Below are 23,653 nucleotides of genomic sequence, written 5' to 3'. Positions count from 1 at the left end.
TATAGCTCCAATTTGACCCCTAACCTGGGAACCTCCATATGCCACAGGTACAGCCCTAAAAAACAATAAAAAAAAGAATAGGAATTGCAATACTGTTTGTTCTAATTTCCCATTTCCTCGGAAACAATTTACTTTCTAGATCAAAAACCTGGAAATCACATGACTGTCCATCTTTAAAAATAATTGTTGACTTTCTTTTGGAATATCCACATCAAGGTTTAATATGATCCCATTAAAAATATGTGTTGGAGCCAAACTGAGCTTGAAGCATTTGTATCAGGAACAGTTGAGTGAGGAAAGCAGAGTGCCAAAAAAAAAAAAAAAAAAAAAAAAAAGGATATGATCAGTCTGTGTAAGTGTGGTGTGTGTGTGTGTGTGTGTGTGTCTGCACATGACTATGTGAACACAGAGAAAACTACAGGACTCACACTAGGTTGGGGGTACAACTGTTGTTGATGGTTGAGAGTGCAGAAAAGAGGCAGGGAGTAAGCCAAGACAGCCAAGACAGGGATAAAAAGTTAATAAAAAACTTAAATAATCTGTATCAGCATGTATGATATTGAAACTGACTGCTCTTATGGCTTAAACTGAGTCAGAACCCAGTTAGGGTCTTGAACCCATGGTCTTTCACTCACAAGGTATCTGGACTTACTGAGGTTCAGGTTCTTTGTGCCTCAGTGCAGAAAGAACTCAGGGGGAGACAAAGTGATAGGCAAGGAATAGATTTATTAAGATAGGAGATGCAAGCTGGCAGGCATGGAAGCTCTGCCACAAGGATGTGGTGGGCTATAGTTTGTGTCATCCAAGGAGAGAGGGGGTTGGAAAAAACCACCTCTTCCTTTCTGGGAGTACTAGCTCCTCCTTGTATCAGGTAAGATGTATATTCAAATCCTCAGAAGTGGGGTCCTCAAACTCTTGCCCTTGGTCTGAATATGAATGCAGGCCTCATCCCATCCCCCACCCAAGGACCTGAGGCAATTCTCAAGGCTCTGCTAATGAAGCAAGCCTGCCTTGTGCTGATGGTTTTCTCACAGTGATCTCCCACTGTCCCCTAAATTTCCCTCTTTAAATACGGTCCTTTATTGGGACTTCTACAACTACCTGTGACTATTCCATCCCTATCAATGGTGCTTATTCCATTTAGCAGAAGGGTTGTCCTTGAATTCCTGTCCTTGGTCTGAACCCAAATGCAGCCTTCACCCCAAGCCCCACTCAATGACCCAAGGCATATCTTATGCCTCCATTAGTCAAGCAAGCTAGCTTCATTCTGATGGCTTTGTTGAGCAATTACCAATTTACAGTCATCCCTCAAAATTCCCTAGGTTTCCCTATCTGTGGTCCCTTATGGGGACTTCCACAGCTACTTGATGTAGAAGTCTTATTCCATCCCTACTGTTATGATCATATTTATGCACATATAAAATTATATGCACATAAGTATGTATATGCAAAATTTTACAGAATTAAACATGCAAATCTAATCAGTTCATTTCTCTACCTAACATCTGTCAGTGGTGAAACCAAGCAGGGCCCTGTGGGCTGCTGGGGACACCAGGCTTTCTGTGTCCCCCATTTCTTGTTTTAGGGAATACACTTCAGCCTTCATGACCTTCCCTGAGTTCCAATGGGCAGGTTCAAACAGTTGCTAATCAGAGAAGGGAGGGGATGCAGAGACCCTTGGGAAGGAGCAGTCAAGAAACAAGATAAACAATAGTGTAGCTTTGGGGGCAGGGTCCTGATCCCTCCTCAAGGAATATAGATAACAATGTCTTTGAGCTCCTCTACAGAACTCAAGTCCCCAACACATGCAAGATGTTAGTGAAGCATTCTTTATTCCGAGAGAGGACCACCAGACTACTGAACACCAGCTTTGAAAACAATGCAAGCTTGCCTCTACCCTGATCCGTATCTGTAGCCCTATCTTTATTTATTTATTTACTTATTTATTTTGTCTCTTTAGGGCTGCACAAGCGGCGTATGGAGGTTCCCAGGCTAGGGCTCTAATTGGAGCTGTTGCTGCCAGCCTATGCCACAGCCACAGCAACCTGGGATCTGAGCTATGTCTGCGACCTATAACACAGCTCACAGCAACACCAGATCCTTAACCCACTGAGCAAGGCCAGGCATCGAACCCAGAACCTCATGGTTCCTAGTCGGGTGCGTTTCTGCTGCACACGATGGGAACCCCTGTGGCCCCATTTTTTACTTCCCAAACTATAAGACCACCTTCCAATCTCTCCTAAGGGAGGCACAGTCTTTAAGGCATTAATCTGCTGTTAACCCTCCTTTGCCTGGCCAAGTTAACCCTCCTTTGCCTGTTTTTTTCTCCTTCACCCAAAACTCTGTCTCTATGTTTCTATTTGGCACTGGTGAGCAGAGGCTGAGTCCTGGCAACAGTGGCTTCCTGAACCTCTGTGGATCAATGAAGAATCTTTAGCCTGGGCTCCAGAGACCCCCTGTTGCCTCTCCAACCTCCTATAAAACCGACTCTCTCTTCACTTTGTGTCAGAGACACGTTTCCCAGTTGTTCACTTCCCCCGACACCCAGCTCCCTCTACCTTGAAGCCTCTCTGCTCCTCTTCCGTTCTTCACACATGCTGTTCATTTTTTCCTGCATGACTTACTCATTTTTATAGGTCTCAGCTGAAACATCAGTTTCTCAGGGGGCTTTCCCTGCCCCTGAGACATATCTAGGTATCCTGATATTTATTCCCATGCTTCCCTGTCTTTACAAACACTCTATTTCATTATTAATCTTTTTCCAACTTTGCGCCAATTTTCCCAGCTGTAATTCACTGCTGATTTGTTGTTTTTGAACTAGGTGAGAGCCTATAGCAAAGATCTGAACTGGATCTTCTAACCCTCTTGCCACCTTGTGACCCTCTCGGTCACAAGGATCCCTTTTCAGCTTTCCAGGGGTAGTGGTTTATGCCACTGCAGAGCATCTATGAGTGCTGTGATGCCCTCCCCAGTATTGCCTGTGTCATTCTCTGGGCTCCTTGGCTGCCTAGGTCTTCCTGCTCTGCTCCTGTCTCCAGTGAGGGATACCTGGGCAGAGGGGCAGAGGAGCAGAGAAGCCCTAGTTCCTATGACTGATAGAATCCCTCCTCCTCTGTGACCATGATCATGCTCTGGGCCTGAGAGCAGATTACAGTGAAAGGGACTTATTTATTTATTTATTTATTTGCTTTTTAAGGCCACACTCATGGCATATGGAAGTTCCCAGGTCAGGGGTTGAATCGGAGCTACAGCTGCTGGTCTTTGTCACAGCCACAGCAACACCAGATCCTTAAATCACTGAGCAGGGCCAGGGATCAAACCCGCATTCTCATGGATACTAGTCAGGTTCTTAACCCACTGAACCACCATAGGAACTCCTGAAAGAGACTTCAAATTCCAGAATATGTCTCAGGGCAGCTGACACTTGGTCTAAGCATCAGAGAATTAACCAAGGCAGGTGTGAGGGAGTTAATGCAGGACACATAGAGCAGTGAGGACACGACAAACCAAGTTTATTAAGCATCACCTTACTTTCACTGCATGCTTCTGCTTGTTTATGAAAAATAAACCCAATTTATAGGAACAGAAAATAATTTAGTTCGGTTCATTTTCAAACCATGTTGTTAAGAAACTATTCTTTTCATAACAACAGCAGTAGTATTTCTACATTCACCAAATGGGGGGGGGGGGAGACTGTATGACTCTGTTTTTCCAGAAGACATAGGGAAGCCAGTTTCTCCACAAGGTCATTGCCCTGGCAAGCTTGGATTAAACATTCAGATTTCAAAATGAGAAGAAAATGTGGAAATCAATTCTATTACATAGATCTTTGAACCCTGGGAAGTGCTAATTCCAAGAGATTTTTATATTAGATAACCTGAGCTTCCTATTTCATTGGCGGTCATCCTATTCTCTGTAGCAGAGAGGATTGAGTTGGATAAGGACTCCCATTAGCACTGGGGGAGGTTTCACATGTAAATCCCCTCACAAATGGGAGAGCAAATAGAGAGTGTCCTGCTTAGTAAGTCAACATAACTTGGGTGCTAGTTTTTTCTTCTAGAAAAGTACCCTCAGTGGCTTGTTATCTTTGAAGTAGAGGAGGCAGGTAAATTTCAGCCTACAGTGTTGGTCTGCTTTTCCTTCCCATCAGGATTGTCCAACATCTTCAGCCTTTTCTCCAGTCTCTGCTTCCACTCTTCTCAGAGCCTGAGGAGGGGAAACAATATAAAGCGTTAGTGCATTTGTTTCCTACCTCTGCTGGCCCAGTGAAGGTTTTTTTTTCCTTCTGAAGACTATTTTTTTTTTTTTTTGTCTTTTTGCCTTTTCTAGGGCCACTCCCATGGCATATGGAGGTTCCCAGGCTAGGGGTCTAATCAGAGCTGTAGCCACCGGCCTACACCAGAGCCACAGCAAAGGGGATGGGAGCTGCGCCTGCCACTACACCACAGTGCATGGCGATGCCAGATCCTTAACCCACTGAGCAAGGCCAGGGATCGAACCTGCAACCTCATAGTTCCTAGTCAGATTCGTTAACAGCTGCGCCATGATGGGAACTCTTGAGGACTATTTTTAAGAGAAATACATGGATTTTACATATTAATGAAGAAAAAGTCAATAGAAAAAAGAGCAGTCTACGAACATGTACTTTTCTCCAAAGTTTATTCCTTCCTAAGTTTACATGTGGAGTCAAGTAATACCAATCAAAATTCCAGCACAACTTTTTCCAAAGATATCGACAAGCTGATTCTAAATTTTATATAGAAAGACAAAAGAAATAGATTAGCCAAAACAATTTTAAAGTAGAAGAGAGTTGGATGACTCACACTACATGATTTTAAGTCTTAATATCAAGATAGTAATGGAAGAGAATAAAGAGTCAAGAAACATATCTGAGTCTGTTTCCGTTTTGTAGGTAGGTTCATTTGTGCCATGTTTTAGATTTCACATATAAGCAATATCATATAGTATTTCTCTTTTTGACTTCACTTAGTTTGAGAAACTGGTTGCATCCATGCTCCTGCAAAGACATAGAGAACAGACATGTCGTTGCCAAGGGGGAGAGAGAGGGAGTGGGATGGACTGGGAATTTGGGGTTAGTAGATGCAAACTATTATATTTAGAATGGATAAGCAATGAGGTCCTATGGAATAGCACAGGGAACTATATCCACTATCCTGGGAGAGACCATGATGGAAGATAATTTGAGAAAAATAAAGTGTGACCCAGTCATATATATATATATGTATATATATATATATATAGTTGTTTTGACTAATCTATTTCTTTTGTCTTTCTATATATATATATATGACTGGGTCACAATGCTGCACAGCAGAAATAGGCATTAACACTGTAAATCAACTATACTTTAATAAAAAAAAGAGTCTAGGAATAAGTATATACAAATATAGCCAAATGATTTTTTTTTTTTTTTTTTTTTTGCTTTTTAGGGCTGCACCTGTGGCGTATGTAGGTTCCCAGGCTAGGGGTCAAATCGTAGCTACAGCTGCCACACCATGCCACAGCTGCAGCAACACAGGATCCGAGCCATGTCTGCGACCTATACCACGGCTCATGGCAACGCCAGATCCTTTACCCAGTGAGTGAGGCTGAACCTCAACCTCATGATTCCTAGTCAGATTCGCTTCCACTGTGCCATGATGGGAACTCCTAGCCAATTGATTTTTGACAAGAGGCAAAGACAACTCAATGGAGGAAGGATTTTTTTTTTTAATAAACTGTTTTGGAATATTATATATCCATATTTTAAAAATGGACTTTGAGCCATGCTCCACATCTTTTACAAAATTAACTAAAAATAGACCATAGACTAAATGTAAAATGTAAGACCAAGACTTCAAGAAAAAAGCCACGAAATAATGTCTTCATGACTTAGCAATAAGGAAAAAATTCTTATATACAATACAAAAAACATAATTCATGAAAGAAGAAAAATATGGAACTTTATCAAAAGTAAAACATTTGTTCTGTGAAAGACACTGTAAAAAGAATAAAAGACAAGCCACAAATAGGGAGAAAATACTTGCAAGCTACGTATCTGATAAGGTACATGTTTCAGGATACAAAAAATTTCAAATTCAATGGTGTGAAAATGAACAATATAATGGGCAAAATATCTGAACAGACATTTTACTTAAGAAGTTACATGAGTGGCAAATAAACACATGAAGACACTCACCATAATTAGGAAATTTCCAATTAAAACCACTTGAGGAGTTCCTGTCATGGCTCAACAGAAACGAATCTGACTGGGAACCATGAGGTTTCGGGTTCGATCTCTGGCCTCAATCAGTGGGTTAAGGATCCAGTGTTGCCATGAGTGTGGTGTAGGTCACAAATGTGGCTCTGATCTGGCATTGCTGTGGCTCTGGCGTAGACCCCTAGTCTGGGAATCTCCATATGCTTCAGGTGCGGCCCTCAAAAGACAAAAAGACAAAAAATAAAACCAAAAACCCCCCAAACCACTTGAGATACCACTCACAGAATCACTAAAACAAAGAGACAAAAGCAAAACCATCTCCCTGCATATCCCCCACCTCCTCATGGCAAAACTAAAAATCCAACCCCCACCTGCCAAACCAAAAAATTTTCACAACACATCCCAAACCAAGTGTTGGCCAGGATGCTAGGTAATTGGCACTATCTCACATTGCTGTTAAAATGCAAAATGATGCTGTCAGTTGGGAAAACAGTTTAGCAGTTTCTGATAGAGTAGCTGCTGTGCACCCCTTAGTGGGCAGCTCCCTCACACATAGCTCTGTCGACTAAAAAAAATACACAGCCTCAAAGTTGAAGGTTAAGTTTTATTTGGAGCAAAATTAGGACTTAAGCCCAGGAGACAGATCTCAGGTAGCCCTGAGAAACCGCTCCAAGGTGATGAGGGAGGAGCGAGGATATATAGGAGTTTTTGCAACAAAGGATGGGGAGCAGGAAAAAAAAGAGGTGTGAGCTCCTGGGAAATCATTCCTTTGATACGCACCTCTGCTATCAGGGGCAGTATCCCCAGTTTTCACAGCTTGCAGGACTCACTGGCTCTCACTCTTGGAGGTGAATGCATTCACAGGTGACTGTGGCATTCTTTCATTGTTAACTACAGGGCAGGCTGAAATACCATCCCAGGAGGCAAAGGGGGGGGGGATATCAGGATATGATAAAGGTGAGAGGGAGGTGCTTGCAGCACGCACACATTTTACAAGTTTGTTGCTGATCTCCTGAAGGTCACTACCAGTCGCAAGGAGTGGACATCACCATGAAGGATTTTAGTGTTTTTCTAGATATGAGGAGATGCAAGAATTGGGCACATAAAATCTTCTCCTAAAAACGCCTGACTATCGGAAGGCATGTTCTTCCAGTTTTCTCACTCTGGGTCTCTACTCTGAGGCCCACTCAGAGGATGCTGCGGGTTTGTAGCTGCAGTGGCTCATGTTTTACTCCATGTGGAGGCAGATGGCCAGTGCCAAACTTCAGTTCACAGATCCATGCACACTTTGTTTAATAAGTAATGGGAGTGCCCATCGTGGCTCAGTGAAACAAACCTGACTAGGAACCATGAGGTTGTGGTTTGATCCCTGGCCTCAATCAGCGGGTTAAGGATCCTGTGTTGCTGTGGCTGTGGTGTAGGCCGGCAGCAACAGCTCTGATTAGACCCCTAGCCTGGGAACCTCCATATGCCACAGGTGTGGCCCTAAAGACAAAAAAGACCAAAAAAAAAAGCGATTATCTATTGAGCATATATGACCTTCCATTGAGATCCATCTAGTGGTAATTTTAATAATTACATTCCTTTATTATGATTATTAAGTAATCATCTTGTCATTTTATATGTAATCAACCCCAGCAACCTGCAGAATATCCAAGCTCACAAGCTCCCCTTGTTAAGTATCTCTTAAAGGCTCTGTAACCAAACCTGCCTCCACATGACTTTTATCATCTGGGATCTTTTAAAGCGCACTAATAAGGGTTGCTGTCTGTGTGTTTCATTGAAGTTTATCAGTGTTAATATAATGTGGATTTATCATTAATTAAAGGGGTAATAACTTTTCCTTGGTATTGAAACTCAGCAGGGTCCTGTGGGCTCCTGGGCACACAAGGCTTTCTTTCTGTGGCCCCCATTTCTTGCTTTTAGGAAATAAACTTCAGCCTCCATGACCTTCCTGAGTTCCAAAGGGTAGGTTCAAACAGTTGCTAATCAGAGAAAGGAGGGGATGCAGAGACCCCCAGGGAAGAGGAGTCAAGAAACAATAGTGCAGCCTTGGGGCAGTGTCCTGGTTCCTCCTCTAGGAATACAGAATACACTATCTTTGAAGACAGACCTAAAGTCCCCAACAAGTGGAAGATGTTAATGAAGCATTCTTCATTCTGGAAAGTAGACCATCAGACCACTGAACACCAGCTTTGAAAACAATGCAAGCTTGCCTCTACCCTCATCCTTATCTGTGACCTATTTTTCACGTGCCAAACTATAAAACCACCCCCCAGTCTCTCCTTAGAGGGGCGCAATCTTTGAGGCATTAGCCTGCTGTGACCCTCCTTTGCCTGGCAAAGCCATAAAGCTATTTTTTCTCCTTCACATTTCTATTTGGCACCAGTGAGCAGAGGCTGAGTTCCAGCAACAAGTGAGCATGAAAATGTGTTGCCCAGAGATCCTGCTGTCCAGCTACCTGTTTTTGTAAACAGTTTTATCAGAATACAACCCTGCCCATTTGTTGACCTATTGTCTGTGACTGCTTTCACACAATGGCAAAACTGAGTAGTGGCAATGCACGGGATCCACAAATAGTTACTACTTTTTTGTTTGTTTTTGCTTTTGTCTTTTCTAGGGCTGCACCCGTGGCATATGGAGGTTCCCAGGCTAGGGGTCAAATCACAGCTATAGCCGCTGGCCTATACCACAGCCATAGCAATGCCAGATCCAAGGCTCATCTGCAACCTACACCACAGCTCAAGGCAATGCCAGATCCTTAACCCACTGAGCGAGGCCAGGGATTGAACCCTCACGGTTCCTAGTCCGATTCGTTTCTGCTGCACCATGACGGGAACTCTGAGAAAATCTTAATAATGCAGATTAAGCTCAGAAGTGTGCCCTGTCTTCTGAAACTATTATATTGAGAATCACACACACACACGCACACACACACACACACACACACAAAGAAAAAGAAAGCAGAAATTCTCTACCAGCTCCAGAAAACTATCATTCTTAACAATTTGACTTTGCTGAGTTAGATAGTATTTAAGTAGTTATTCATTGTCTGATTTTGTCAAATCATGGCTGAATTTGTCAAATCATGGCTGAATTGTGACCATAAGTTGGCTACAGAGAAAAAAAGTTGGCAAAACCAGTAGAAGGATGAAATTTTTAATAAAGAGCATTGTATGTTTCCTTATTTGGGAAGTATGTTACACATTTTTATGCCAGTAAGATTTATAATAAACTTAGGTATGCATATATGTGTATATATTTTTTTCCACAGAGAGCCTATTGTTAAATGGTTACTAGCATATCGTAACGAGCGTCTCATTTTTCTCTCACAGGTGCTTCCCTCTGTGTCAAACTTGTCTGCTTTGATCTGCTTCTTGGAGGAGCCAAATTAACACATTTTGAATGATGAATTTATTCTAGGAAGAGAGTTGAGGAATTTGGAGTTTATGACAGACACAGTGATTCACTTTTTATAGTAGCTATTTCACTATTTATTGCTAGATGGTGAAGGATTCAAGGTTCTATCTACCCAAGTTTCGACTAAATCTTGTTTTATAAGTATTTAGACTGTTTCCTGACCTGAAATGGGTGTGGTCAATATCTTTCACCATTACGTTGTTTCCCTTTATCTTTGTGTTCTCAGTAAGCTGGTGAATATGCATATATATGGACATTTTATTTTGTAGTAAGCAAGACCAACACGAGAAAGATGGTTCTTAAAAATTGGACAGGGAGTTTCTATTATGGCTCAGTGGAAAGAAATCTGATTAGTATCTTTGAGGATGCAGGTTCAATCCATGGCCCCACTCAGTGTGTTAAGGATTTGGTGTTGCTATGAGCTGTGGTGTAAGCCTGCAGCTGCAGCTCTGATTAGACCCCTAGCCTGGGAACTTCCATATGCTGCATGTGTGGCCCTAAAAAGGAAGAAAAAAAAAAAACTGGTAGAAGAGCAATAAAACTGGCATTGGGAGTTCCTGTTGTAGCTTAGTGGTTAACGACCCCAACTAGCATCCATAAGGACATGGGTTCTATCCCTCGCCTTGCTCAGTGGGTTAAGGATCTGGTGTTGCTGTGAGCTGTGGTGTAGGTCACAGACTTGGCTCAGATCTTGAGTTGCTGTGGCTGTGGCATAGGCTGGTGGCTACAGCTCCTACTCAACCCCTAGCCTGTCTTCTTATGCTTCCAGGGTAAAGGAAAAAAAAAAAGGCAAAACCCCCCCTGGCATTGAAGCTTGAAGAGAACATTTTTTTCCCCCCACAAAGCCTGGAAATATTGACCTCACTTTTCAAATAATTTGTTGTTCTAGATTCATTTGATTTGTGGAGGACTAGTAATTAATATCTAGGAACACAGATTCTGCTTGAAAAGTATGAGATTTGACTAAAAAGTGGCATTTTTTTTTAAAGCACCATAAACCAGAATCACAATGTCCTTACTGGGAACCAGGGAAGATCTACTGGGCACATAGTTGGTTTTTTCTATCATGTGCCTGATAGACACTAAATATCTGTATCAGCTTGGGTCCTCCAAGAAGCAGATTTGGAGGAATCACCCATGAAAAATAAAGTGACAGAGGTGAGGAGGGAACAGAAGTAGTTAGGGATAGCCTTCAGACTAGCATGCTGGTCTAATCCTTGTGAAAGGGGAGAGAGAAGGAAGGAATGATTGGGCAGGAAGAACTCCAAACTACAGCACAGTTCAAAGAAAGCCTGGGTTGGGCTAATGAGGTGCCTGATAAAAGTTGCCCTGTCAGGCAAGAATTTCCCAGGACTAGTGAGCCCCTGCCATACTCAGCATTGACTAGAAGCAGCTGGGGGTAAATGTGGCCTCATGGCAAATCCAGAAAGGCAGCAGGTAGAGCTCTTGGTCAACTCTACTCTCAATAGCAAGTTATCTTGAAGGCACTCTGAGTCTACCTCAGTATGTAAAGAAGAGGAGTAAGGAGTTCCCATTGTGGTTCAGTGGTAACGAATCAATTAGCATCCACGAGGATGCAGGTTTGATCCCTGACCTCAGTCAGAGGGTTAAGGATCTGGCATTGCCTTGAGCTGTGGTATAGGTCACAGATGCAGCTAGGTTCCCACATTGCTGTGGTTGTGGCTGTGGCCAGCAGCTCTAGCTCTGATTAGACCCCTAGACTCTGGGAACTTCCATATACCATGTGTATGACCCTAAAAAACAAAAACAAAGAGTAGTAAAATAAGAATCCTTATCATCAAGGCATGAATATTTGAATGAGTCCTGGATCTCCCACTTCAGATTTCAGCACTATAATAATAACCTTTGCTTTTTTCTTTTTTTTTTTTTTTTTTTTTTGCCTTTTAGGGCTTCACCCATGGCACATGCAAGTTCCCAGGCTAAGGGTCTAATCTGAGCTACAACTGCTGGCCTACACCACAGCCACAGCAACTTGGGATCAGAGCCCTGTCTGCGACCTACACCACAGCTCGCCAAAACCTAGGTCCTTAATGCACTAAGCAGGGCTAGGGATCAAAGCTTCATTCTCACTGACAGTAGTCATATTGTTTCTGCTATGCCACAACGGAAACTCCATAACCTCTGCACTTTGAATATGCAAAGTCAGATGATGCTTTTGCTGACCCTAATCCTGTGTAGTAATGAACATGACGTTACAGTTGGTTGTCATTGGTGGGGAGACGTGGGCCTGATCCCAGTTCCCTTTGACCTGCAGGTCACTAGCTGGTCTGGTCATGGGCCAGCTTCTGGTTACTGATCTGAACAACTCAGTTCACAAGCCACACACCTCACCCAATAAGTCTGAATGGAAAAAAACAAAAACAAAAAACAAACCTAAAACTTTTCACACTGGATATTTTTGGTAGACTCAATTATTTTTTTCTGTCTTTTTAGGGTTGTACCTGTAGCATAAGGCAGCTCCCAGGCTAGGGGTCAAATCAGAGTTGCAGCTGCCGGCCTATACCATAGTCACAACAATGTCATATCTGAGCTGCCTCTGCGACCTACACCGAAGCTCATGGCAATGCTGGATGGATCTTTAACCCACTGAGTGAGGCCAGGGACTGAACCTGCATCCTCATGGATACTAGCCAGGTTCATTAGAGCTGAGCCACAATAGAAACTCCTAAATTTTTTTTTTGTAGGCTCAATCTTATAAAAAGTTTGAAATGATGATTTCATCTGTTTAGGAGATTATGAGTTGGATTTGTTTTTTGTCTTTTTTTGTCTTTTTAGGGCCTCACCTGTGGCATATGGAGGTTCCCAGGCTAGGGGTCTAATCAGAGCTACAGATTATGGCCTATGCTAGAGCCACAACAATGCCAGATCCAAGCTGCATCTGTGACCTACACCATAGCTCATGGCAATGCTGGATCCTTGACCCACTGAGTGAGGCCAGGGATCGAACCTGCAACCTTATGGTTCCTAATTGGATTCATTTCCTCTGTGCCATTCTGGGAACTCCATGAGTTGGATATTTTGTTACCACAGCTGAAAGCATCCTGATGGACATAATTGTTAAGCAGGAATCAAAGCAGAGGAAGGTAAATGATCTTGGGGTGAAGCCTAATAAACCCCTCTCCCCACTCAAGTCCACCAAAGTTAATGCACACTTGACACTGTGAGCTGTGCTAAATTCTGAAGCAGTATGTTGAAGATATATTTCTTGCATTAAAACTTTTTTTTTCATATAAGCATTGTACAGCCTGGTTATCTAGATTTAGGTGTTCGTATAATTTATCATCTAAATTGAGATACTTTTGAAAATAAAAGGGAGCACAATCCATAATGATAACAAAATGATATATATTTACCTAGACTGTCCCAACAAACTAAGAGCTTTGCTCATTGTATCTATAGTACACTTGATTTCTCTCAAATTGGCTCAATCAGTTATTTGCAAAGAGTTTTCAACTTTTCCAGAGGAACATGCCTGCTGTGCTGTTTTTGCTATAGTGAGAGTTACTAAAATGTTTCCAGTTCTGAGGCCACCCACTTTGACTTGTGATCTTGCCTCCAGGGCCTCTTCTACACACATTAAATCCATTAAATAAATGGATTCTCCACAGCTCGGGCTACACTCCTCAGTCAGTGAAACAGCAGGCATGTGCTGATGAGCATGTCCATAGTAAAACACCTGTTTCCACTCCATCCAGCTTTGGCACAAGCCCATACTGCTTAGCCTTGCTGAGGAACATAAGATATTATTGGCTCTCTTCTATTATTGGCAAATGCGTTGGTGATAATTTTTGAAGTTTTTGTCTTCTCTTATTCATTTAGAACATGTTTTGCTTGTCAAGTGGGTGGAATTTGCCTTTTATCAATGGAAGGTAAACTAAAAAAGGGTGTCAGGAAGTTCCCCTCATGGCACAGCAGAAACGAATCTGACTAGGAACCATGAGGTTGCAGGTTCGATCCCTGGCCTCGCTCAGTGGGTTAAGGATCCAGCGTGGCCAGGGGCTGTGGTGTAGGTCGCAGATGTGTCTTGGATCTGGCATTGCTGTGGCTGTGGTATAGGCCGGTGGCTGTAGCTCTGATTAGACCCCTAGCCTGGGAACCTCCATATGCCACAAGTGCGGACCTAAAAAGACAAAACACACACACACACACACACACACACAAAGGAGTGTCAGCGTTATATGTGTATTTCATGGGATGCATTTATATATGTGCAGTTTAGAAAGCCATCGCCCAGAAAGCTGAAATAGGAACCCAAGCATTTGTGCCATTCATTGGTCTACAAGTGTATGCTGGAAGATAATTATTCTAGTTAGACAGCATTTCAAACTCTATGCTTAGAAAAGCAGTATTTGGAGTTCCCGTCATGGTGCAGTGGAAATGAATCTGACTAGGAACCATGAGGTTGCAGGTTTGATCCCTGGCCTCGCTCAGTGGGTTAATGATCTGGTGTTGCTGTGAAGCTGTGGTGTAGGTCACAGACCTGGCTTGGATCTGGCATTGTTGTGTCTGTGGTGTAGGCCAGCAGCAACAGCTCTGATTTGACCCCTAGCCTGGGAACCTCCATATGCCACGGGTGCAGCCCTAAAAAGGACAAAAGACCAAAAAAAAAAAAAAAAAAAAAAAAAAGAGAGAGAGAGAGAGCAGTATTTAAGGAAATATTCTGACATTCTGGTTTGGGTTTGAAAACATTCCTATCTTTTCTGGGCAACTTGGTTCTTGTGGGTGTGTTTTTGTTTTGCCTTGTTTAGTAAGAGTAATTAAAAACCACTATTTTGTTACTCATTGTTTACCAAATTAGGAAGGCTTTTTGAGTTTTATATTCCTAGTTGATAAGGGCAACAGCTCTGGTAAGTGAGGCTTGAGAACAGAGGAGACCCTGGGAAGTTGCCTTTACTCCCCTGTTGATCTTCCTCTTCTCTGAGCAATGCAATCGTTCTATTCAGGTCTTTAAACATCATTTGGGGGAGATGAAGATGAGCACATTTTGAAGATTCTCTTGGCTTTGGAAGGAAGAGAAAAATTCCTCCAAACTCTGAAGGGTGTCTTTTCAGAGGCACATGAGAGCCTGGAGAATTATTGCATTTGTTCTATGGGCCAATTGCAATTGGTTGCTTTTCTTTTACTAACTTCATATATATAGTTTTTAGCTCAGCACGCTCAGTAACATGGAGGCACATGCCTTTGCTGTCCAGTAGAACATACAGATGTCACTCCTCTTGTGAGTGGGTGTCTTAGCAAACAGACAGCCTGTCTGGGCTGTTCCCATTGTAGGGACAGAGAATCCAGACAGTCCCTGAAAAGTTGAGCTGGTCCATATATATATATATATATTTGTCTTTTCTAGGGCCACTTCCGTGGCATATGAAGGTTCCCAGACTAGGGGTCTAATCAGAGATATAGCCGCTGGCCTACATCAGAGCCACAGCAATTCTGGATCTGAGTAGCATCTGTGACTTACATCACAGCTCATGGAAATGCTGGATCCTTAACCCACTGAGTGAGGCCAGGGAGAGAACCTGCAACCTCATGGTTCCTAGTCAGATTTGTTAACTGCTGAGCCACGATAGGAACTCCTAAGTATTTATTTCTTTTTTATTTTTGTTTTTTGTCTTTTTAGGGCCGCACGCTTGGCATATGGAGGTTGCCAGGCTAGGGGTCTAATTGGAGCTGTTGCTGCTGGCCTATGCTAGAGCCACAGCAACTCCTGATCTGAGCTGCATCTGTGACCTACACCACAGCTCATGGCAATGCCGGATCCTTAACCCACTGAGAGAGGCAAGGGATCCAAACCACAACCTCATAGTTCCTAGTCAGATTCATTTCCACTGCACCAAGATGGAACTCCTATTTTCCTAACTATAAAATGGCACAGTATCATTGTAGAAACTGGAAAAAATAGGAGAGCACATACATACAAAGTTTGCCATTTCACTAGTCAAAAATAATCCTACTATCTTAGCGTATTTTCTTCTAATATTTTCCTTGTACCTATAGATAAAGTGTAGATATGTATTTTTTAAAAAATCACATCATATTTGCAAATTTTGCTCTTAATCTTACACCCCAGGGCTTCTGGAAAGGAAGACCCAATACAGGATTCATGCAGGGATCTGGCTCCCAGTAGGCTTGTAGGCCAAGGACTGGGGAAGGAAGATGATAGGCACTACACAACTGACTCTTCTCGTGCCCCTGGCCTCTCCAGCACTGGGTGTTCTAACATGTGACCCTTTTAGCATCTAGAAAAATCTGGTTTTGCTTGCTGGACAACCAAGAATGTAACTGGAGGAGTTTCTCTTGTGGCTCAGTGGTTAACGAATCCAACTAGGAACCATGAGATTGCGGGTTTGATCCATGCCCTTGCTCAGTGGGTTAAGGATCTGGCATTGCCGTGAGCTGTGGTGTAGGTTGCAGACGCGGCTTGGATCCCGAGTTGCTGTGGCTGTGGTGTAGGCCGGTGGCTACAGCTCTTGATTAGACCCCTAGCCTGGGGACCTCCATATGCTTCAGGAGCGGCCCTAGAAATGGCAAAAAGACAAAAAAAGAATGTAACTGGAATGATGGCAGAGCTCTTCTTTGGGTATACCAAGAGCCTATTTCCCCTTAGGGGCTGAAGAAAGGTTTTTAGAAGTTAATTTCAATTCAACACATGCGAATTACAAGTTTTTAGCTCAGCATGCTCAGTAACATGGAGGCACATGCCTTTGCTGTCCAGTAGAACATACAGATGTCACTCCTCTTGTGAGTGGGTGTCTTAGCAAACAGACAGCCTGTCTGGGCTGTTCCCATTGTAGGGACAGAGAATCCAGACAGTCCCTGAAAAGTTGAGCTGGTCCATCTGCTCCAAGACAACTACAAGTGTAAGGACAGGTGCTGGCCCTTTAGTCAGTGATGTGACACACATCTTCTCACATAAGTAATGTTCCCTTCTTGGCAGACTCCTTTGGCCAGAACAACAAGTTCAACTGCCAATGAGAAGAACCCACATTATCCTTCCCCCGAGGATCCTAATATGCATCATCTCAGATGTGGAGTATTTTACACTTATATGTATCTGTTGACTTAACCCTGAAATTTGGTATAACCTCATGTGCTGGGGATTGTAGCAGAGGCAGGGTAAGAAAGAGATTTTTTTCAGATCATTAAGATATAAATAACAAAAACTTATTTTTGTTTATACACTAAAAGCCTCATTCAGATCCATAAATCATTGATTCTCAATCAGGGGCAAATTTGCCATCCATGTTTGGAAATATCAGGAGATGTTTTTGGTTGTCACAGTGGGGGAGTCCTACCAGCATCCCAACATTTTAAGGGAAGTGCTACTAAAATATCTTACAAAGCATAAGACAACCACCCCACTAACAAAGATTTGTAAAGTCATAAATATCAGTAGTGCTGAGATTGATAAACCCTGGTATACTATGGTAGATGGTGGCAAAAATAAATGAGTAGATGAATTATGTCTTTAATTTTCTATATTTTATGATATACTGACACCTTAAAAAGCTTTCTTGGAGTTCTCACTGTGCTGAAGTGGGTTAAGAATCCAAACGCAGTGGCTTGGCTCAGGTAGCTGCAGAGATGAGGATTTGATCCCCGGCCCAGCACAGTTGGCAAAAAGATCTGGCATTGCTGAAGCTGTGGTATAGGTTGCAGCTCTGGCTTGGATTCAATACTGGCTCAGGAACTTCATATGCCATGGGTGCAGCCATGAAAAAATAAAATAAAATAAAAATAAAAAGGCTTTCTGGCCACAGAAAGACTGCCCTTCCCTTTCTTCTGTGTATTAACCAATCCTAAGTCTGTGGCCCCAACGACCTCCTTATCTAACTCTTAGACATAAAGTCATATTTCCCCTGTCCTATATCATTCCAGGGCCAGGCCACGTACCAGATCATCCTTAAATCCTCAAACTATTGGGAATTATTCAAGCTAGCCAACCTTAAGCTGTTTACTCTGCCCTGCCTTGACTTTTCCTCAGAAATCCCAATAAAGGCTCTGGCATAGCCATTTCCTTTGTTTCTGTCTACTGCCATCTGTCAAAAACCTGGTGCTTCCCCTGTGGCCCTGCATGGCATGCAGGGATGCGCTTTCTGAAGGTTGTGAGTATAATAAATGTCTTCCTTCTAAGCCTCATTCTCCTTTTGTCTGTGGCTACACTGATTTGATCATACCATCTCCAAAATTTGTATTCTTAGGACAGTGGGTAATGAAAATAAGTTAGTTTCCCCCATCTCTACATCTGGTATATTTCTGGGGAAATCTACCTCTAAAAAGAGCAGAGAAACAATCCACATACTTTCCCAGGGCACTCCTTCCCTGTCGATCTTCTTCCAGTTCCCGGTAACAAGTCTGTTTTCTAATTTCTTTCTCCCAGAAGCTTTTGAGCTCATGGCAAGTTTCACAGCAGAAGACTTCTTGACGGATATATTGATTGTTCATCCTCTAAAAATAAAAGAAAAATCAAATTCCAAGTACTTCAAACAAAGCCACTCTAATTTTGAAGTTATGAAAGATGAGTTTGAATCCATACACTGCCAATTACACTTTTTGTGCCTGTAGACAATTTACACAGTCACTATGATTTTGTTTCTCAGTTGAAAATGGGGATAATAAAGGTTAATGCCAGAAAATATCGTGAAAATTTTTGAAATGAACAAAATACAAAAGATATCTAATAATGCTTCCAGTTTATCTGATTCTACAAGTGCCTGCCTTTTTCATTGTCTTCGAGCTATTTTTTTCAACTCTGTTAAGTTATAGAAAAAATATAGCAATATGAATTATTTTTGAACAGAGACTCAAATATATTTTGTTCAGTGGAATGCAATTGATATCCCTGTGAATATCAACCAATTTTCACCTTCTTAAAAATTCATTTCAGAATTTTTTTGATGACCACCCCCATGGCATATGAAATTTCCAAGGCCAGAGATTAAATCTGAGCTGCAGCTGCAACTTACACTGGATCCTTAAGCCCACCGTGCCAGGCAGGAAATCCTCATTTCAGTATTCTTGACTATGTGTTTTTCTGAATTCTCCTTGAATCAGTTGTAATATCTTACTAGTTTTTTCATTAAATATAATAAGTTAACTATTTGACACAAATTTATTTTATATCAGTATGAGAGTCATAATTTTAACTTAAAAATTATCAAAAAAAAAAAAACCCTTTAACAGGAGTCCCCATCGTGGCTCAGTGGTTAACGAACCTGATCAGTAACCATGAGGTTGTGGGTTTGATCCCTGGCCTCACTCAGTGGGTTAAGGATCCGGTGTTGCCATGAGCTCTGATGTAGGTCTCAGCTGTGGCTTGGATCCTGTGTTGTTGTGGCTGTGGTGTAGGCCAGCAGCTATAGCTCCAATTAGACCCCTAGTCTGGGAACCTCCATGTGCCATGGGTATGACCCTAAAAAGACAAAAAACAAAACAAAACAAAAAATCCTTTAACAGTTACATCACAGCTCTTTCTCTCTGTGTGTGTGTGTGTGTGTTTGTGTGTAGAACAAGGTGGTATATTTATTTATTTATTTATTTATTTACTGGATCTTTTTACCATTTCTTGGGCTGCTCCCATGGCATATGGAGGTTCCCAGGCTAGGGATCTTATCGGAGCTGTAGCCGCCTGTCTACACCAGAGCCAGAGCAATGCGGGATCTGAGTCGAGTCTGCAACCTACAACCACAGCTCACAGCAATGCAGGATCTTTAACCCACTGAGCAAGGCCAGGGATTGAACCCTCAACCTCATGGTTCCTCGTTGGATTCATTAACCACTGTGCCACAACGGGAACTCCAAGGTGATGTATTTAAAGCTCTAAATACAAACTTGGCATGGCAAACAACAGGCACCCAATAAATGTTATGCTCTTTCCAGCCTTCCTCAAAAATTAACAACATCTACCATTTATTGAGCATATAATATGTAATAGGCATTTCTTACGCACTGTCCAATTTGATCCTCACTACAATTCTGTGTGATGGGTGATTCTGAATTCATTGTTCAGATGAGGAAATTAAGAGACAGAATTTGCTTATAGCCTCATAGCTGAACATGAAAGAGCAGGAATTTGGATGTAGGCCTGTCCATCCTCAAAGTGGATGCCCTCTACTCTATCAGTCCTCATCACTGTATCTGCAATTGGCCATATCCAGAGCAAGATTGTGTGGCATGTGTGTATATGTCCCATGAAAGTACACATGTTTAATACTAAAAAGCATTTACTTTTTACCTAAGCACTGCCCATTTTCCAGAACTTAATAGATGCAAAGACTGCAAAACAGAGCCTTCTCTGCCTACAGTTGACCACCTGCTCAGGCAAGAGCTTTGGCTCTGGCTGGAGAGTGGAAAGGACCTGGATCTTGCCTCCCTTGCTACAGAGTCCCAGTGATCCCATGCAAGTGGGATTGCCCACAGCAGCCCAGGGGAGTAGGGGTGAGAGAAGCTCAGAAAAGCTTTCAGGGAATAAATAACACATCTGTGATTTTATATTTGTAATACAGAAGAGTAATTGTATATTATAGAACTATATAGAACATATAATTTGTAATATAGAATTGTTTATAATCCAGAATAGTATAGAATATTTTATTTATATTATTATAATATTATAATAGACCCTGATTCTTGTACTAAAGAAGTGGCAAGAAATTCCCACTTGGAGGGATGTATAAATGTCCCTAAGTAGGAAGAACCTTAGTTTTCTTTTTATTATTATTATCTTTAAAGTATAGTTGATTTACAATGTCCAATCAAGTTCTATTGTACAGCAATATGATCCAATCACACACATTTCCATGTGCTATACAGTAGGGTCCCATTACACATCCATTCCAAATATAACAGTCTGCATCCAAAAAACCCCTCAAAATTGGAGTTCCCATCATGGCTCAGTGGTTAACGAATCTGACTAGGAACCATGAGGTTGTGGGTTCTACCCTGGCCTTGCTCAGTGGGTTAAGACCTGGCATTGCTGTAAGCTGTGGTGTAGGTCGCAGACGCAGCTTTGATGCCCATTGCTATGGCTGTGGCATGGGCCGGTGGCTACAGCTCCAATTAGACCCCTTGCCTGGAAACCTCCATATGCTGCAGGTGTGGCCCTAAAAAAGACAAAAAAAAAACCCCAAAAACCTCAAAATGCCCATCCATCCCACTCCCTCCCCTTTCCCCAGTGGGAACCCCAAGTCTGCTCTCCTTGGCCATGATCTGTTTCTGGTTTTGTTTTTGTTTTTTGGATAGGATCATCAGCTCCATATTTTAGATTCCACAAATAAGTGACATCATATGGTATTTGTCTTTTTCTTTCTGGCTTACTTTACTTAGTATGAGAGCCTCTAATTACATCCCTGTTGCTGGAAATGACATTAGTTTGTCTTTTTTATGGCTGAGTAACATTTCATTGTATATATGTACCACATCTTCTTAATCCATTCATCTGTTGATGGATATTTAGGTTGTTTCCATGTGCTGGCTATTTTGAATAGTGCTGCTATGAACATAGGGGTGCACGCATCTTTTTCAATGAAAATTTTGTCTGGATATATGCCCAGCAGTGGAATTGCTGGATCATATGGTAGTTCTATATTTGGTTTCCTGAGATACCTCCATCTGTTTTCCATAGTGGTTGTACCAATTTACACTCCCACCAACAGTGAAGGAGGGTACCTTTTCCTCCATATTTTTCTCCAGAATTTGTTATTTCTTGACTTGTTAATGATGGCCATTCTGAGTGGTGTGAGGTGACACCTCATTGTAGTTTTGACTTGCATTTCTCTAATAATTAGTGATACTGAGCATTTTTTCTTATGCTTGTTGGCCATCCATATGTCTTTGGAAAAATGTCTATTTAGATCTTCTGCTTATTTTTTACTTGGGTTGTTTGTCCTTTTGTTTTGAGTTGCATGAGTTGTTTGTACATTTTGGAGATTAAGCCCTTTGCTGTTGGATTGTTGGCAGAGTTTTTTCTCCCATTTTTTTTTGTTGTATTTTTGTTTTTTTAATGGTTTCCTTTGCTGTGTAAAAGCTTTTGAGTTTGATTAGGTCTCAATGGTTTGTGTCTTTATCATAATTATTCTAGGAGGTGGATCAAATAAGAAGTTGCTGTGATTTATGTCAAAGAGCATTCTGCCTATGTTTTCATCTAGGAGTTTTATAGTATCTGGCCTTATATTTAATCCATTTTGAGTTTATTTTTGTAATGGTGTTAGTGTTCTACTTTCATTCTTTTAAATGTAGCTTTCCAGTTTTCCCAGCACATTTTATTGGAGAGATTATCTTTCCTCCATTGTATGTTCTGTCCTCCTTTGTCATAGATTAATTGACCATAGGTACCTAGGTTTATTTCTGGGCTTTCCATCCAGTTCCATTGGTCTCTATATTTCTGTTTTTGTGCCAGTACCATATTGTTTTGATGACTGTAGCTTTGTAGCATTGTCTGAAGTCAGGAAGCTTGATTCCTCCATTTTGCTTTTCTTTTTCAATATTGCTTTGGCTGTTCACTCTTGTGTTTCCATACAAATTTTGAAGTATTCTGTTCTAGTTCTGTGAATAATCTCTTTGGTAATTTGATAGGGATTCCACTGAATCTGTAGATTGCCTTGGGTAGTATAATCATTTTGACAATATTGATTCTTCCAATCCAAACATATTATAGCTTTCCACCTGTTTGTGTCATCTTTGATTTCTTTCATCAACATTTTATAGTTTTCAGAGAATAGGTTTTTGTCTCTTTAGGTAAGTTTCTTCCTAGGTATTCTTTTTGATGAAATTATAAATGGGATGGTTTCTCTGATTTCTCTTTCTGATCTTTCATTATTAGTATATAGAAATGCAATTGATTTCTGTGTATTAATTTTGTAGCCTGCAACTTTGCCAAATTCGTTGATGAGTTCTAATAGTTTTCTGGGGCTGTCTTTTTTTTTTTTTTTGATAGGCAAGAAATAGATTTATTGAGATAGGATGCTTGTGAGAGATGCAAGTGGGCAGGCATGGAAGCTCTGCCTCTGGTGTTATCTTTAGGGGTTTCTAGGTATAACATCCTGTCGTCTGCAAATAGTGATAGTTTTACTTTTTATTTTCCAATTTGGATTCTTCTTATTTCTTTTTCTTCTCTGATTACCACGGCTAGGACTTCCAAAACTACGTTGAATAACAGTGGTGAAAGTGGACATCCTTGTCTTGTTTCTGATTAGCAGATTTGAGTATTCTGTAAAGATTTTTAAAAAACCCACTCCTTCTCTTTTTCCTCCTAGACCAATATTCTAGTTATCTGATAATTTCTGTAGCCATAACTGACTTGGGCAAAACTGTGCCAGGATAATGTCAAGGGCACTGTGCCCTGGAGTTTCTCCAGGCTCTCTCTGATCCCCACTACATTCTGAAGAGTGGAGCAGAGTCCATCCTGCAGCCTAATGGGAGCACATGCTTTATCTTCTGAGGGCATACATCCCATTTATTTTCCATCCTTGGATAATGGATTCAGTACACAGATTGCTAATAAATTCCTACTCACTTGATATTGAAAGAGTTGTCAATAAAAGCATAGATCAGTTTTTTAAAGAATATATCAGATTCAAAATTTTCATTCATAAAACTAGAGTATGGGATGAGTGTAATTAGGTTTCCTGTGGATTTAATTCAAGTTGCAGGAGGAGTTCCCATCATGGCTCAGCAGAAACGAATCTATTATCCATGAGGAAACAGGTTCAGTCCTTGGCCTCACTCAGTGGATTAAGGATCTGGCATTGCCTTGAGCTGTGGTGTAGGTCACAGATGTGGCTCAGATCCCATGTTGCTATGGATGTGGTGTAGCCCAGTGGCTACAGCTCTGATTTGACCCCTAGCTGAGAACTTCCATCTGTGGCTCTAAAAAGACACACTCACACATGAATTCAAGTTGTAGAAAACTAAGGCCTCTCAGTTTCCTGATGTGACCTCCACCTGTGTAAATGCTAGAAAAGAAAATAGCACTAGCTTTGAATGGGGAGGAAGATG

At 41.6% G+C, this 23,653-nt stretch overlaps 1 long non-coding RNA gene across 1 annotated transcript in view; it reads right to left on the bottom strand.

The window, feature by feature from the left end:
* Window positions 1-3,493: 3,493 nt before the first annotated feature.
* Window positions 3,494-23,653, bottom strand: part of LOC110258921 — a 55,832-nt gene continuing 35,672 nt past the window's right edge. Inside the window, exons 2-3 of the long non-coding RNA XR_002341283.1 lie at window positions 17,961-18,106; window positions 3,494-5,017 (exon numbers count right to left, since the gene is read on the bottom strand). This is a non-coding gene — a long non-coding RNA (uncharacterized LOC110258921). The remainder of the gene's footprint in view (window positions 5,018-17,960; window positions 18,107-23,653) is intronic.

Source organism: Sus scrofa, unplaced genomic scaffold (genome assembly GCF_000003025.6).
Source record: "Sus scrofa isolate TJ Tabasco breed Duroc unplaced genomic scaffold, Sscrofa11.1 Contig56, whole genome shotgun sequence".
NCBI classification, from domain to species: Eukaryota; Metazoa; Chordata; class Mammalia; order Artiodactyla; family Suidae; genus Sus; species Sus scrofa.
This window is presented reverse-complemented; position numbering and strand designations above follow the sequence as displayed.